The sequence below is a fragment of the Oenanthe melanoleuca genome, chromosome 4 (assembly GCF_029582105.1).
Source record: "Oenanthe melanoleuca isolate GR-GAL-2019-014 chromosome 4, OMel1.0, whole genome shotgun sequence".
In the NCBI taxonomy this organism is placed as follows: domain Eukaryota; kingdom Metazoa; phylum Chordata; class Aves; order Passeriformes; family Muscicapidae; genus Oenanthe; species Oenanthe melanoleuca.
In genome coordinates this window covers 43,082,204-43,096,765 of record NC_079337.1, presented here as the reverse complement: position 1 = coordinate 43,096,765, position 14,562 = coordinate 43,082,204, and the positions used below count along the sequence as shown (strand labels likewise).

General features: G+C 37.8%; 1 protein-coding gene across 11 annotated transcripts in view; it reads left to right on the top strand.

Annotated features, from left to right (window-relative positions):
• The window catches only part of TRMT9B (tRNA methyltransferase 9B (putative)), a 107,504-nt gene that overhangs the window by 30,757 nt on the left and 62,185 nt on the right, over positions 1-14,562 (top strand). For 3 of the 11 annotated variants that reach the window (XM_056490171.1, XM_056490170.1, XM_056490169.1), the window contains 2 exons: positions 3,040-3,183; positions 13,133-13,287. The gene's annotated coding sequence lies outside the window, so the exon portion shown is untranslated. Of the gene's footprint in view, positions 1-3,039; positions 3,184-8,750; positions 8,832-9,159; positions 9,274-12,392; positions 12,526-13,132; positions 13,288-14,562 lie in introns of those variants that run through there. The other 8 variants (XM_056490177.1, XM_056490174.1, XM_056490180.1 and 5 more) reach the window with 6 other exon arrangements.

Sequence of the window (14,562 nt, the reverse complement as noted above, 5' to 3'; positions counted from 1 at the left end):
TGCTGATCACCTCTCATGGCTGAAGGAAAATGCAATGTACATTTTAAGAGTTTTTCTTGAAAAGTAGCTTCTCTTACATAAGCAGACTGCAGTGATTGTTGAAGGCCTTTCTGGTACAGTGGACAAACACATTACCTGTCACTGTTTGTAATACTGTTGGGGTTGGGTTTCTTAATTCTTTTATTTATTTTCTTTATTACATGCTACAGTGTCCTTTCTGGATCCTTTTGTACTGGTTTAGGAAGATATTGATTCTAGACATTTTGCAATATTTTTTCTCTTGCATCTGAGCATCCTCTAAAGATTTTTTTTTTTAATAGAGGGACTTTGAAAACCATGGTCCTAGTTATCCCTAATTTACTACATTATCTGGGATTTTTCTAATAATTGCTTATGTTTTAGCCCCATATGCTATTTTGTTTCTCTTAATACCTTTTTCATCTCCCATATTCACAGTGCAGGATTAAACCATTGTCTCGGCTTGAAACAACCATATAGTCCTGTTTTAAAATTATTTGCTTGTTCATCTCTATTTTGATGCATGAAATTGTGCATTCTCAAAAATCACACTGTGGTGTGGCATAGAACTAATATTTTATTGAATAATTTTATGTAAGCAGGTGTAAGACTTCTGAAGTAGATGTCGTGTCATGCAAAGCCCATTAGACACATCAGGGGATTCCTTTGTCTCTTGTTGGTCTAAACTAGATGTAATCCCTATGATCACATGATAATCTTTCAAAAGAGAGATTAGCTAACATGTGGCCATTTCACTGTTGCTGCCCTTGGCCAAATTGGTGTCACTCTTTAAGGAATTGGACTGATGCCTATTGCTGAGTCTGGCCTTGATAATATGTCCATATTCATTGCTTGTTTTGTCCTGAATTCACTGCAATGCTCTTTCTTTGATCTTTCTGTGCTTTTAGACCTGTTGTGCTTCTTTTGCTGTTTAAATTTTAGGGCTCTTCTAGCTACATTAGAGTTCTGGCTTGCCTGATTTTTCTCGCATTTCCTTTTGTTTGGAATCTTGTGTATCTTGCATCCTTACCCAATCTAATTTCTAACAAACAAAGATCAAAAGTTCAAGGCTAAAGGCTCAGTTAGAGTGAATATAGGAACTTTTCCCCCACTTTAATGCTCTGCGATGTTCACCCTGGACAATGCATTCTTCACAATTTATGTATTCAATTTTTCTGTAGAAGTCTGATTGGTAAAAAATACTTGGATTAAAAACATATATGATAGAAGAAAGGCAAATGCATAGCCGTATTGGTATTCCCACTCCCATCCTGGTTTTTTTTTGTCTCACTTAAAACATGAGGACACTATTTATGTACAGCTCCTAAGGAACCAGGACCTTGCAAAGTGAAAGTGAAGATGATGGAAAATATATATGTTTCACTGACATCATACCCATGTTCAGAGGCTGCTTCTTTTCATCTCTCCACTTAATCTACCTTTGAATCCATCAATCTGCCATGTCCATTGCTATTGTTTTTTGTCAAGGAAGCTGTGCCTTTGATAATGACAGATTTAGATTCTATTCCATAGATTTCAGAAATACATGCCCACTAAGTGCATTTTGCCTTACTGTTTGATTATTTCTTTGAAAACGCTTCCATTTAAATGGAGAGAGTAATAATTTGTCCAGCTGCTCAACCTTGCCATCAGGGACATGTTCCAGGGATAAGCAGGATTTAGCAGAGGTTAAGGGGGTACATCTGTACAAGAGCTACTTGTTAATATATTAGTGACGTGTCACAGAAGGATTCACTTTGGGCAGGAGCTAAGTGTAGGCTTGGTACATCAGCTGATCTCTGACAGTAAGCTCCATTCTAAATTAGATTGCTTGATCTTTTGAGGCTCCTCAATTCCTAGTATTCCTAGTATTTATTGGTTTTTGAAATGTTCAGGTAAATACTTAATCTGATAAAGATTTAATGGAGGATTCATAGTAATTTTTTTGATCTCAAGCAAAGTGCAGTGGAACTACTATGTTAGCTTTTAGTACTTTGACAGCTTCTTCAGAAATATGCTTTCTTTGGCATAAGCTCTTACACACAACCTGTGCCAGTTATGTCTTGTGTATTAACTGCAAACATGGGATGTGATATAATGAAACTCAGAGCGTATCAGAATTAAATTTGGCATTGCTGCAGGAAAGAGCCAGTTAATGTCCTTGTGTAATGCTTATGTAATAGATTAGATTCTCTGCCTGACTGTTCTAGTTGTCTGTGGTGGTATATAAAAAGCTTGCCAGCTTGCTAGTACTCAATTAGCTCATTCACGACAAGTAAACTAGTTTTCTAGCTTATAGGAGCAAAGCGCTTCCAATCCTCTAATTGGTTTATGCATATAATCTTTTCCACACACCAACAAGTGCAAAAGTTGACTTGCTAATTGAATCAGAGAATAATGTGAGAGAGGGGAATAAATTCAGAAAGATCTAGTTTCTTTGTCAAGTATGGATCTGTATGGACCATTGTTTATTGATAGCACCATTTGTTACTCCTTCAGTTCTTTTTGGTTAGTTGAGACAACAGATAAATCTTACTAGAGAAGAAAAGGGATCATAGTCACCTATTGCATAAAAATGTTTGGTTTTCAAGATATACAGTTGCTATCAAGCTCTCAAACTTAATTTGTTTTATATAATTTTAACTTTCTGCATATTTTCTTTTTAATGTTTTTAGAGGATACAAGTAAGTTTTAGTCATTGCCTGTTAAAAGTTTTTAACAGGAAGTTGTATATTTTATAAAACTTACAAAACTGGTAAAAGAGGAAATTCTCTCTTTAGAAAGCATATTTGGAAATCCATGTCAATGCTAGTTCAGGGTCTTTGAAAAATAATGCCTTATAGCCTATTTTATGGCATAGAAGATGACCTTTTAGGGCTTCTAACTGAAAGGTATATTATATAAATAATCTCATGATAGTATATTTAGTGGTCCTTCAAGGAATTTCTTCAAAACTTTAACTTTGAATATTGTCAGAACAAAGACAGTGTTGGGCTTTTGTCATTTTCTGGTTCCTCCCAGGGCAGAAGCACTGTGTCTGATGAGAGGTGTCATCCTGACATGGGACATGTACCTTCTGGGCTTCAGCTGCTTCTCCAGCCTTTCTGACTTGTCTTTGTCTTTGGGACATCAAGAAATGCAGTAATACCTCTTCTAGAGTTTTTGGTGAGTTATGGTGAGGCTCCACTTTAAATTTTGTTATTTCAGCCTCCTGTCTGACTTCTCATCCATGCAGAGTCTTACCATGAATTAAATGTGGGAAATTCTTGCTTCAAAGTATGAAACTTTAAATGCTAAGGAAAACGTGAATGTTTTGTAAAGCTGTTGGTAACATTTACTTCATGTTCTGCTTTATTTAAGCTCTTTTTAAAGCTGCATAATTTTCTTCTGAGATGCTGTTATTGATATTTTTATCCAAATTTTTATATTCTAGCTTGCTCATCTCATAGCTAATGTGTGTTAGAAATTTTTATATATGAACATAGCCAAGGTATTAGCTCATTTATATATGAACATAGCTACTTTTTGGTTTAAAAATCAGTCAAAGAGTAAATATTAACTGAAAGCTTAATTTTTGTAATAGAGTTTAAGCAGATCCTTGCTATATGCAGAAGAAAAAATAATTTTCCTAAAGACCTTTAAGTCTTTAACAATTCAAATTTGAAAAATCACATAAAGTTGCAATTGAAAAGCTTTATGTAGGAAATCAGGGCCATGGTTTTACTTCACCTATGGTTTTAGCTCCTTTTAAACTTCAAGAGAAAAGCTCAAAAAATAGGTTATATTATTAAAAAAATGTCCTGAGCAAAGAAAATACATATGTTCCTGTTGCAGCATGACCAGGAACACTTCATTCTGCCAAAAGCTTTTCTCTGTGCCAGTGAGCTCCTCTGTTCATTGGGCAATATCTTCCACACAGACAATTTATGTAACTGATTTCCAAGATACCTGGTGTAGCTCTCTGAAACAGCTGCACCTTCTGGGCATTCTCAGGAGGGATACTTAGTTCTGGCTGTTACTTGATAAGAATAAAATGTCTTATGGTTTGCCTTTTCCTCTGAGCCTGCTTGAGCCCTTATAGTCCTAGAAACATTTCTCAAAGGAGCTGGATGTGTTGATTCTCCCAAAGCACACTGCGTCTCAGAGAAAAACCAATGACACCTTGGAGAGGAGAGGGCTCCTGGGAGACCTCACTGCAGCCTTCTTTACTTAAAGGGGTTTTATGAAAAAGAGGGAGAGTGGCTTTTTATCTGGGCACATAGTGACAGGGCAAGGGAGAACAATTTTAAACTACAAGATAGGAGATTTAGATTAGATGTTAGGAAAAAATTCTCTGTGGTGAGGGGGGTGAGGGACCTGAAGCAGGTTACTCAGAGAAGTTGTGGATGCCCCATCCCTGGAGGTGTTCAGGGCTTGGTTGAATGGTCTGAGCAACCTGATTTCATGGATGGCATCCCTGCCCATGGGCAGTGGTTGGAACTAGATCATCTTTAAGGTCCCTTCCGACTCAAGCCCTTCTGTGATTCTTGAAGGGTTTCCTGGTACTGGCCTGGTCAAGGAAAAAAAATGTGTGCAAGTTCATGATGCAGACACTTCTGTGACGCTTTCTTGTGGTACAGGAAAGGATAACAAGCTTTCTGATTTTGGGCTCTCCTTTGTTTAGTGTCTGTGCCCTGAAAAAAGGGATTGGCATCCATTAAATTTTTCAGAGACTCTGAGAAGTCCCTTTATAAAGAGAAGACAGAAGTGCTAATTGTGGGAATATTTCTTGTTTATGACAGCGATTTTCCTGAGATTCTTTTTTGACTCGTAAGCAAAGTCCTACACATCACAAATACAAAGCAATAGAAATTTAAGTTATGATAGATCTTATAAAAAGGTGCTCTTCCTCTAAATAGTACATATTTTAAAACTATTTTCTTTGAAGAAAGGTTTCCCAGTAGCTATAAAAAGCTATCATCAAACTAGACAAAGAAATATAATAAATCTTTGCTCGACACTCAGTGGTTGAAATTGCCCCCTGATGAAAAGGAAGCTTACTAATTAATTACTTACATCTGCTCTTGCACTTCCTCTATATCCTTCTGTCCATGTATTATGATGTGCAAATGCTAGGAAATGTGGCACAGAATGACTGGATGGGTATGGGAAATGAGCAGTGGGCCAGTCTCATGTGAGTTTCAAAATCTTGTCTTAACTTGCTACAGGGCTTGTCATTATTGGACTTGTGGCAAGAGAGGTAGGAAAGATCAAGGTGAGGATTTCCTGTGTATCCTTAAATATCATAAAAACCTGTGTCCTTTTTTCCCCACGTTCTTGATAGTTGGTTCTTGAGAAGATAATGCATCTGCCAGTACCAGCATGTACAGGGATTTGTGGATTAACATTTTTGAAATTATATTTTTATCCTTAGAAGCCAGAACTATAAGAACTAGAAATTAGTATTCAAAAAAGACTTTTTAACAGTTCTCTGCTTTTCTCAGGAAAAAAAAAAAGGCTGCATTTCACCCAAACTGAAGTAATTTTTACTCCTTTTTATTACAATGGATTTGAGCTTCAGTGATACATTTTGAATATATTGTCACATCTTTCAGAATCTTTGGACCAGCAGTGTCCATTTCATTGCATGTGCATTTTTGTTTCTTCGTGTGTCAAAAACTTGATTTTGAAAGATATGATTGACTTTCAGCCAAATCCTTTTCATCACACCTACATTTAGGGGAGCTCATTACTATCAGCTATGAATATCTGATTCTTTTCCCTCTCCTCTTTTAGTTGTTAATGTTTTTATCCATTTCCTATCTGTTTACTTAGATATTTGTAGACCTGTAAGTCCCTGTGCAGACTTGGTGTACTGCAGCTAAAGGATCAAATCAAATGGATTACATTTCTAATGTAAATAGTTGAATTGTTTCCAGTTCAACACATATTTATGGTTTATAATAGTTAACAAAAAATCCAGAATTACCAGCAGATTATAACTATGGCAACAGGAACAGAGAAGATGGAAAAATTTCTTTTTGGGGTGTAATAGGCAAATGAGTCCTAGGTTTTGTTTCCATGCTGATACTCTGTTCACAAGTCAGAACCATTAATGTGTGATATCAGAAACACTTGGCAGTCTCACTTCTATGAAATAAATACAATGTGAAATCATAGCATGAATAACAGTAGCTGTTAAACAAGCTTGTGATTTGGAGAAATACTCTACAAAAGATTTGGTAAAATTTGTGAAATCACAGAGAATGGCTCCTTGTTCTGTATGTGACTGAAAAACAATGGAAACAATTTAATCAGTGCCAGATTAAGCTGTTACAACATGAAACTAATTATACTTTTCATAGCAATTAACAATTAAATATTCACTAATTCAAAGTTATTTTAATGATTATTATAACAATGTGTATACACTTTCCACTGCATACAATACAGAGGTCCTCTTCAAAAATAAAAAACCTATTTTGTAGTTAAATTGCTCTAGTGAGCCTGATGAAGCTTTCTTCTCAAAGTGAAAAGCTGTGTCAGTGATTATTGTCATTATTAATCATGGCTTCAGTTCCCTCTTTTAAAGAGATTTTTTCTCTACTGAAATGTTCTTTACAACCTGGGTCTCTCTCTCATTGCATGCCCTCCATCTCCATCTCAATAGGTTCTCTTGGAAGTCTGTGGATGAGTTCTCCACCTGCAATTCCAGGTTCAAAGGTGACTGTTCAGTGAGCTGGCATGGAGGAGAAAGAACGTACAGTTCTGCCTGCTGGTCATGAACACTTGAAATCCTCTGGTGCTTCATCACATTCGTGTCACTCTCGAACAAAATACTTCCATTCACTTTTCTGTGACTATTATTGTTCTTTCCTTATCACTGAGAAAATGAAAGTCTCAGTCTAGTGCCTGACAGCTTTTCTGTAGCCACTGCCTGTGGCATTCTATGTTTACCAACTTATTATGATTATTTAACAAAGTCATAAGAATCAGGCCAGAGTCCAAGTCAGACTGAATGCATCCTCCCACTGGGGGAGAGAAAGCTCAATGTGTGGAGCAGAGAGATTCCACTGTCTCATAACTGCTACCTCTGATTGCTCTCTGTGCAATCAGCCCTTGCCAGCTCAACAGCAAGAGTGTGAGCCTGAGCTCTACCCAGGGCTCAGGGAAAAGTAGGACAATTGAAGGGTTTTCATTCACAGCTGGTGCTGCGATGGAATGGCTCCTCTAACAGCTTTACTGCAGGCAGCAGAGAAGGGCTCTCCACCTCTACTACCAGCAAGCATTTGATTCATCTGCTGAGCAGCACCAAGGGTTAACAATATGATTATTGTGATGAGTCATCCTCATTCAGCTGAAGACGATCGTGGCAACCCTGTGGGAAACTAACTTTTTTAAAGAGAATAAATCAGCTCTTTTTAGCAACTGATCTTTTGTTTAAATTGTTCATGGTGTTGGAGGATAAGCTGATCATCAGTAAGCACCAAGTGGTGGGACAGAAGGACAGTGTAACTTCAACAGTTTGTTGGAGGAGGGGTGCAGGAGGCAAGGAGAGACCTGCAGACAGATTTAGAGGCGAAGCTCATTTGGCATCTCTACAGAACTGGTAGCTGAGAAGGTGGGGGAAGCAGATCTCCCAAGGCAATCCCATTGTTGGAAGCAGTAGCTTTCCTTATGCCATGTATCTTTAGGTTTTTTGCAACCTCTGTTGACAGGATTTGTGATGTGAAAGTGCAATCCCATCATGACCTGGTGAGCAGGACATCGTAATGATAATGGTTTTGCCAAATTGAAATTTCCTGGCCAATGTACCAATTATATCACAGATTTGGCTTTGGCCAAATCGCCAGTGCACCCACCAGAATTATTTACTCATTTCCTGTGGTGAGGTAGGATTAGGAGCAAGGCAAAACAAAGGCTCAAACTTTAAAGGGTACAAAGAAAAACTTTATTATTAGAAAGTACAAGAAAAAAAAATACTAAAAGAATAAAACTTTCAGAAAAAATCCCTTCCTCAACTAGGAGTCTTCCCACAACTTATGGGGCACACTTTAAGGATTATAACAGTTCAAACAAAAGCTCTCTTTGTCTTTGAAAATAGAGTTCTTTCTTCTTCTCTTTCCTCGGGGACAGCAGGGATCTTCATCTCTCCTCTTTATTCAGATTTCTCATAAGATCACAGCCACTTCAACATCTACTTACTTTAGCACAAATGCCTCTGCTCATGTCTACAGTTAGAACATTTCATCCATGCCATAATGCATTTCTATGAGTTATAGGGAAACAAGAGTCTTTTCTCCACAGCTTGAGAAACAGAAATTTCAGTTTGAGAGTGAGGTATCACCATCAATCCCTTCCATCTGGGACCTGACTTCATCCTTTTGTCTGACCTTGGTGTTTTCACGCTGTTTCTGTGCATGTCTTCATCTCAGTCCTTTCTTTCACTCAGGAGAGAGAGCAAAGTGTCTGCAAGTCTCATTCTGGGCAGTGAAAGAGTTAATACTTTTCCCGTGCAGCATCTGGGGCAACTGGGGTGGAATATTTGAGGCCATGCTGGGGGCTGGGCCAACATTGCAGGGCCCCAGTGAGAAACAAGGGCTGCTCTGGCCCAGCCCGGGCTGGTGTTATCTTCTGAGAGCCAGAAATGAAAGAGAGATTCCCGGGTTTTTTCACAAAGATGCATGAACTTTCTCATTGGTGTAACAATTGTGTCAGTGTTGTTACCAATACTGATTACAGACACTGATTAGTCCTTTCCAGATCCTGATAGGGAGCTATTTCAGAAAATTTATACAAACCACCATGAACATACACAGCAGTCAGGTGGATGGGTGAGTATTTCTTCGCTTATCTCCAAACACAAAGTGTCCAAAGGATAGCCAGTTGTCCTGGTTTGAAAGACAGGTGTCTGCCAATAAAGTCAGGTGCTTCTCTTTGAAATGGAGAATGTAATCCCTCTTCCTCCAAATTATTATAATTTTGAAATTAAGGGGCTCCCAGCTGGTTTTAAAGATGGCTCATTATCAGATAATACTGCCATGGAGATAAGGATCACTGCCCCATGCAGCTTCAACAGACGGTGATAGAATACACATTTCTGGTCACATCCTGTATTGCAACCCAAGACACCAGTCAAGGTGACCCTCTCTTTCTTTTCAGGCTGTTCTTCCAAGTGATGAGTGCCATAAAGCCCAGGAACATTCTATCCACATTTCGTGCTGTGTCTCTTTGCATTCACCTAGGTCTCAAATTCCTGCCCTGTCTTCCAACAGTGTATGTAGTCTTTATGTTCTTCTGTGTCCCACCATGTTTCATCACTGTAATTAAGGACCTTATCCAGGTTTAAAGTCAAAAGCCTGGATGTACTGAATAGAAGAGGACTGTCGCTTTTGTACTTTTGGGTGAGCCCCATTTCTGTTTTGAGGACTCCTTGCTGGGAGCCTTTTTGACTGGGAAGGTTTGGTTAAGAATTAGGAGAATGAGTCAAAACACTGTTTGTGTACAGGATCAATAGCTGACACAAAGTAGGAATAAATGTACCCAAGTGTGGGTGAGGAAGCTTGGCATTTGGGCTTTTATTGTTTTGCCAGGCTTGTTAGTAGGGGTAAGGTCTTAGCTGTGACTTCAGCATACATTTAAATAAATAAGGAAAATTCAATTTTTTTTATATAATCACACAATTTTGTAGTTTGTTGCAATTAATCTGAAGTGCATGTATAAGGAAATAGCTTTAATCATATATCGAAAATTAATCAGTTTTAGATTCATAAATTTGTGTGTTTATAAGAAGGGCCAAGACAGGTTTGCAGTGCAAAAGAAGTTTCTGGTAAAGTTTTTTACTTTGATAGTGATTAAAGGATTACAAATGTGTAGAAATGTGTACAGATGACACACATTTCCTGTTTCAAAATTAGTCTAAGTAAATCTATGTATATATAGGTACTTCCTGGAATTTTAACAACAAAATTCTTAATTTTGTGAGTTTATGTATCTGTACTGAAAGGAGATAGCTTATGCATTTAATTAATAGATTTAAATTAAGGAATAATAGCTAACAAATCTGCTGAATCTCCTGACAAATCTCTATGTGGATCCAGCTTCCCTCTCAGCTGGAGGTTGCCCTCCCACCACATCTCTTGTGGAGAAGTCCTGGCTTCTGTATTTTGTTTGCAGAAGAAGTAGTGACCTAAAAGCTTTTTTGTGGAGTTGTGTCCCTTGTCTCAGAAGATGTTGCCATGTAATTGAAAAGGTATTCTTTTCAGTGGTACCCCACGTACTGGTGCTTCATGTTTGTGCCTAACCATTTCAAGGTTAGGTTTCTCAATCGAAGAAAAAAAAAAATAAAGGTGTTAATTAATCCACCTGCAAACTTATGCATGTTATACATTTCCCATTGGAACCGAAACCAAAACCAAACGAAATTAGATGGAAGGAGGGAGAGTTGAAGTGAGCTTTACCAGGGTTGGGAGTGCTGATCAGCGATAAGCAGGAGCAGCGCCTCTGCTGCGGTGTCTGGGTGGCTGCTGCCACCCGCTGGCGCCGGGCTGGAGGAAAAGCCAAGTGATTGAGATGCAGGTGGTACATCCTGGAATCGTGCAGGAAATAGGTATTGTTTGTCTGAAGAACACTGAGACTCTTGAACATCGACAGGCTTGTCTGACAACTGCCACGTTAATACAGACCTAATAATTTTTTTGATTCCTCTTTCCATTTAGTTTTTTAATGTTTTTGTTCTTTTTGTTGTTCTGTAATTGTGACTGTTCTGTGACTGTAATTGTGAGGATAATATATATTAGGCTGGTGATATTTCATTCACAAAAAGCTCTTTGCTGGAAACTGCCCCTTTTAGTAATGCCTAAATATAAAATAACACTTCTGTATAAAAAGACTCCCAGTTAATACCTGTTTAGACAGTAACAAGAAATCCACCCCAGAGCAAAGCAATGCCAGTGAGACCTGAGAGGGTTATCTGAGCTGTAACAGAGATCTCTCCCTTTCAGTTTACCCAGATGGCTCAATCTCTCTAAATTCCAGAGCAAACACATAAGATTGAAAGGAAGTTTTGAAGGTCAACGTGTTTTGAACCTTTCTGGTGAAAGTATTGCAAAATCACTATCGAGCATTCTGCCAGTATCTCATTATTTGTAGATTGAGTTTGATTTTTCTGGGCACTGGCCTTGTTGCAGCACAATATCACTTATGAACATTTTAGGCCTTAATTGCCCTTTAAAAATGTTTTTTGGATATCTGTGGTTTAATACAAAGATGCACATCTATTTAACCTCAGCTTGTATGTGAGCTTTGTGACTCTACTCCTTGTTATCTAACCCATTTTAAGGTACTGCTTTTATAAGGAAAGATTTGCTAAGTTAGGACAGATATTACACAAATGAGAGTTACTATAATGATTAACTGCCAGGCTTTGATTAGCAACCTTAATCTCTCTTCTCCTTTATTGCATTAAATGTTTTAGCTTTCTCAGTTTTCTTGGTCTCAGTGTCTGCCTCAAATCACACAGTTGTGTCCTCTATCCCAGACATGGCTTATGTTACAATACAATCCAGGACTCCATTACTCTCTTTTTATTAGTTGTTATACATATTCTACATATATATATATATATATATATATATATATTCTCGAAGGACCTTACTGTAAGACTGAGGTTACTCTTCTTTATTTCTGTTTCTGGAAGCTAATTAAAGCAGAGGTAAAGGATATTGGACAAATAATTGAATTCCTCATGTAATGGGAGTACCATTTTATATTTCTGCTGACATGGTCTCTCTGGCATCCTTTCAGTATGATATAGACAGGGGGAGTTAAAAATTTTCTTAGCATATGAGTAGGAGTGTTCAAGGTAGAATTGGGATGAGAGTTGATTTATTACTCTCCAAAATAAATAGATCAGATTCTGGGTGTGGTAGCCTGTTACATCTCAGGATAAAAGATTTGATCTTTTGCACCTATACTGAATGCTACTGACAACTGTGAGATTTCTTACATCATTTTACAGTATGTTTGGACCTGACTGGTGGAGAGAGGTGGTAGGAAGTGGTACAGGAGGGCTTGGCAGCCTCCCAGCCCTCACATATGGGGTGATGTGCCAATGGAGGGGAAAAGGAAAGTCAAGGTGCCCCCTGTGTGTTTGGGTGTGTTTCTGGGATGAGTCTCCTGATCCCCATGGTGCATGTAACAGGCTGTGGCTGGAAGGCAGACATTGGTGAGGAACGTGTTTTGAATCAATACATTTTGGAGAAATGTAACTTTTTTGGTTATGGTTTAAGAAGCTCTTCACGAGGAAGTAAGAAGATGCAAACAAGTGGAAGAAGTGCAGGTGAACAGTCGCATGCTGTTGCCGGTGGAAAGGTGCAGTGCTGCATTTCTCCCACGGTGTGGTGCTGAAGGAGGCTGCGGGTGTGCAGCAGAAACCAGGACTGCCTGCACTGCCCTGAGTTTCTGAGCCTCCAACAGGCTTCACAAGAGCAGAGGCATCATCTCCTTCTGACAGAAGAGCAGTTCAAGGTCATTTCTGTGTTAGTGTCTTAATATCTTGTTAATAATATGCTTCAGTATAGGCAGTAAGTCAGTAATTCTAGACTCACGAGAGTTACTTTTACTCAAGTCTTTCTGATAGTTTTGTCACTTTATAATCCTATTTTTTCTGGTTTGTTTTCTTTCTTTCAGTGACTGATCTCTGTTGTTTGTTTGCTTGTTTTATGTTTGTCTGTCTGAGACTGTAGCTTTACAAATTATTTTACTAGTGGCTGATCCAGGTGCAGACCCTGCCCCCCCCCTTAGCTGTGCACTGTCACCTTGACTGTTTATTCTGCTGTAACAGTGGTTTACTTGATTGCTCTATCTACTAAAGTTTTGTAGTAAAAAATTCTCTTTTATAATGGGGATTTTACCCCACATATGTACCTTATGCTACTCTTCTGTTTTTAAATTTATGATAATATCACAGGTCTGTTTAAGAGAGTGGTGAAACAAATACTAATATTGAGCAGAACTGAGATAATATTGACTTCAGCAGCTGGCTGGTTAATTATGTGATAACTGGAGGCAAAAGGACATTTCTGTTTCCTATACACTCCTTACATGGGATTTTTTTTTTGTTGTTTGTTTTCAGGAATATGATGTTCTAGTTCAAGGCTAAATTTTGGCAAAGGAACCTTGCAGCTCTTCACAGGAATTTGCTCTGTCAGAAACATTTACTCATTTTCAGAAGCTGCCATCCACTTGGGACACTCTGTGGTGTTGGTCATGTCTTGTAAGCCTCGTTGGGTGAGTATTTGAATTACTTCTGTACCTGCAGACAGGAGACAGTCTGAGCACACTGTATTGCTCATGCACTTATACTGGTTTTCAGGAATGATGAGATGACATTAGAACTTTTACAAGCTGAAACTCTGTGTTAGCAATCAGAAGGTAGAAATATTGTAAATGCTTTGTGAGTTTAATAATAATTTGAAAATAATTCCACTTGGTCTTTTGGCACTTGAATTGCTTTGGGACCCAGCCAGTATTTCAGAGCTTCAATGTCTGAAACAATTCAGTGCTGCAGGCCATTTTTAGGATGTAAAAATTACTGTGGCTCATCTTTATGTGCATATTCAAAGGATATGCCATGTCCTGATAATTTTCCTTCAGAATCATAAAAATAAGAAACATCAATATCAACTTTTTAACATTGATTAAAATCAATGTGAATAGTTATGAGGTCTTTCAGAAAGGAAGATTTTCATTGCTAGTTTAGGACCACTACAAAAACATTCCCAGGACAGTCTGTCTTACCATATTAAAGATTAGGTTTTATCAGTTATTATGTTGATTTTTTTACCCACTATTTGTGTTGTCCTCAAACAAATTTGGCAGCCTCTCTATCTTGAAGGCTATTTGGAATTACATGTTGGATCAGAGCACAGTGAGTTTAACCCAGTCAACAAATTTAATATATCCAATGGGAAATAGAATGTGATAAAGCAAAAACACTTGTTTATTGTAGATTTTATTGGTCTTCCACCAAAAAGAGACTCTTTTGTGACAGGAACACTGATTTTATTGGTACATGATTATTTCCTGTTTCAATTAAAATCAATTTTTGATAATGACAGGAGCCATCCCTTTTGTAGCTGAACACATTTCCTGATACATCTCACTATTGATTTACATGAAGATTATTCTAAGGTATTTATACAAAGGCCTAATAATGCTAGCATTGTTGAGAATAAAAATATTATATTTATGTAGTCCTTTCAGAAAGCTGTGTCAAGAGACACTGTAAGAGAAAATAATCCTTTGGATTTCATTTACCTTCACCTGGGTAGGCACTTGTCTGCTAATAGCCAAGTGAATATTCATTTAGAGTGAATGAATATGCTGTGGCTGTGAATAATGGCTGTGTTGAAGTTGGAACTACATATAATATCTGTCATATAATTTTTCTAGTTCTGGTATTGCAAATATAGCTTCAGTTCAAATGTTGGCACTATGCTTCTATATTTTACATATTTACATAGAACTAAACCACCTGAGGAGCATATATATACAAAATTTGGA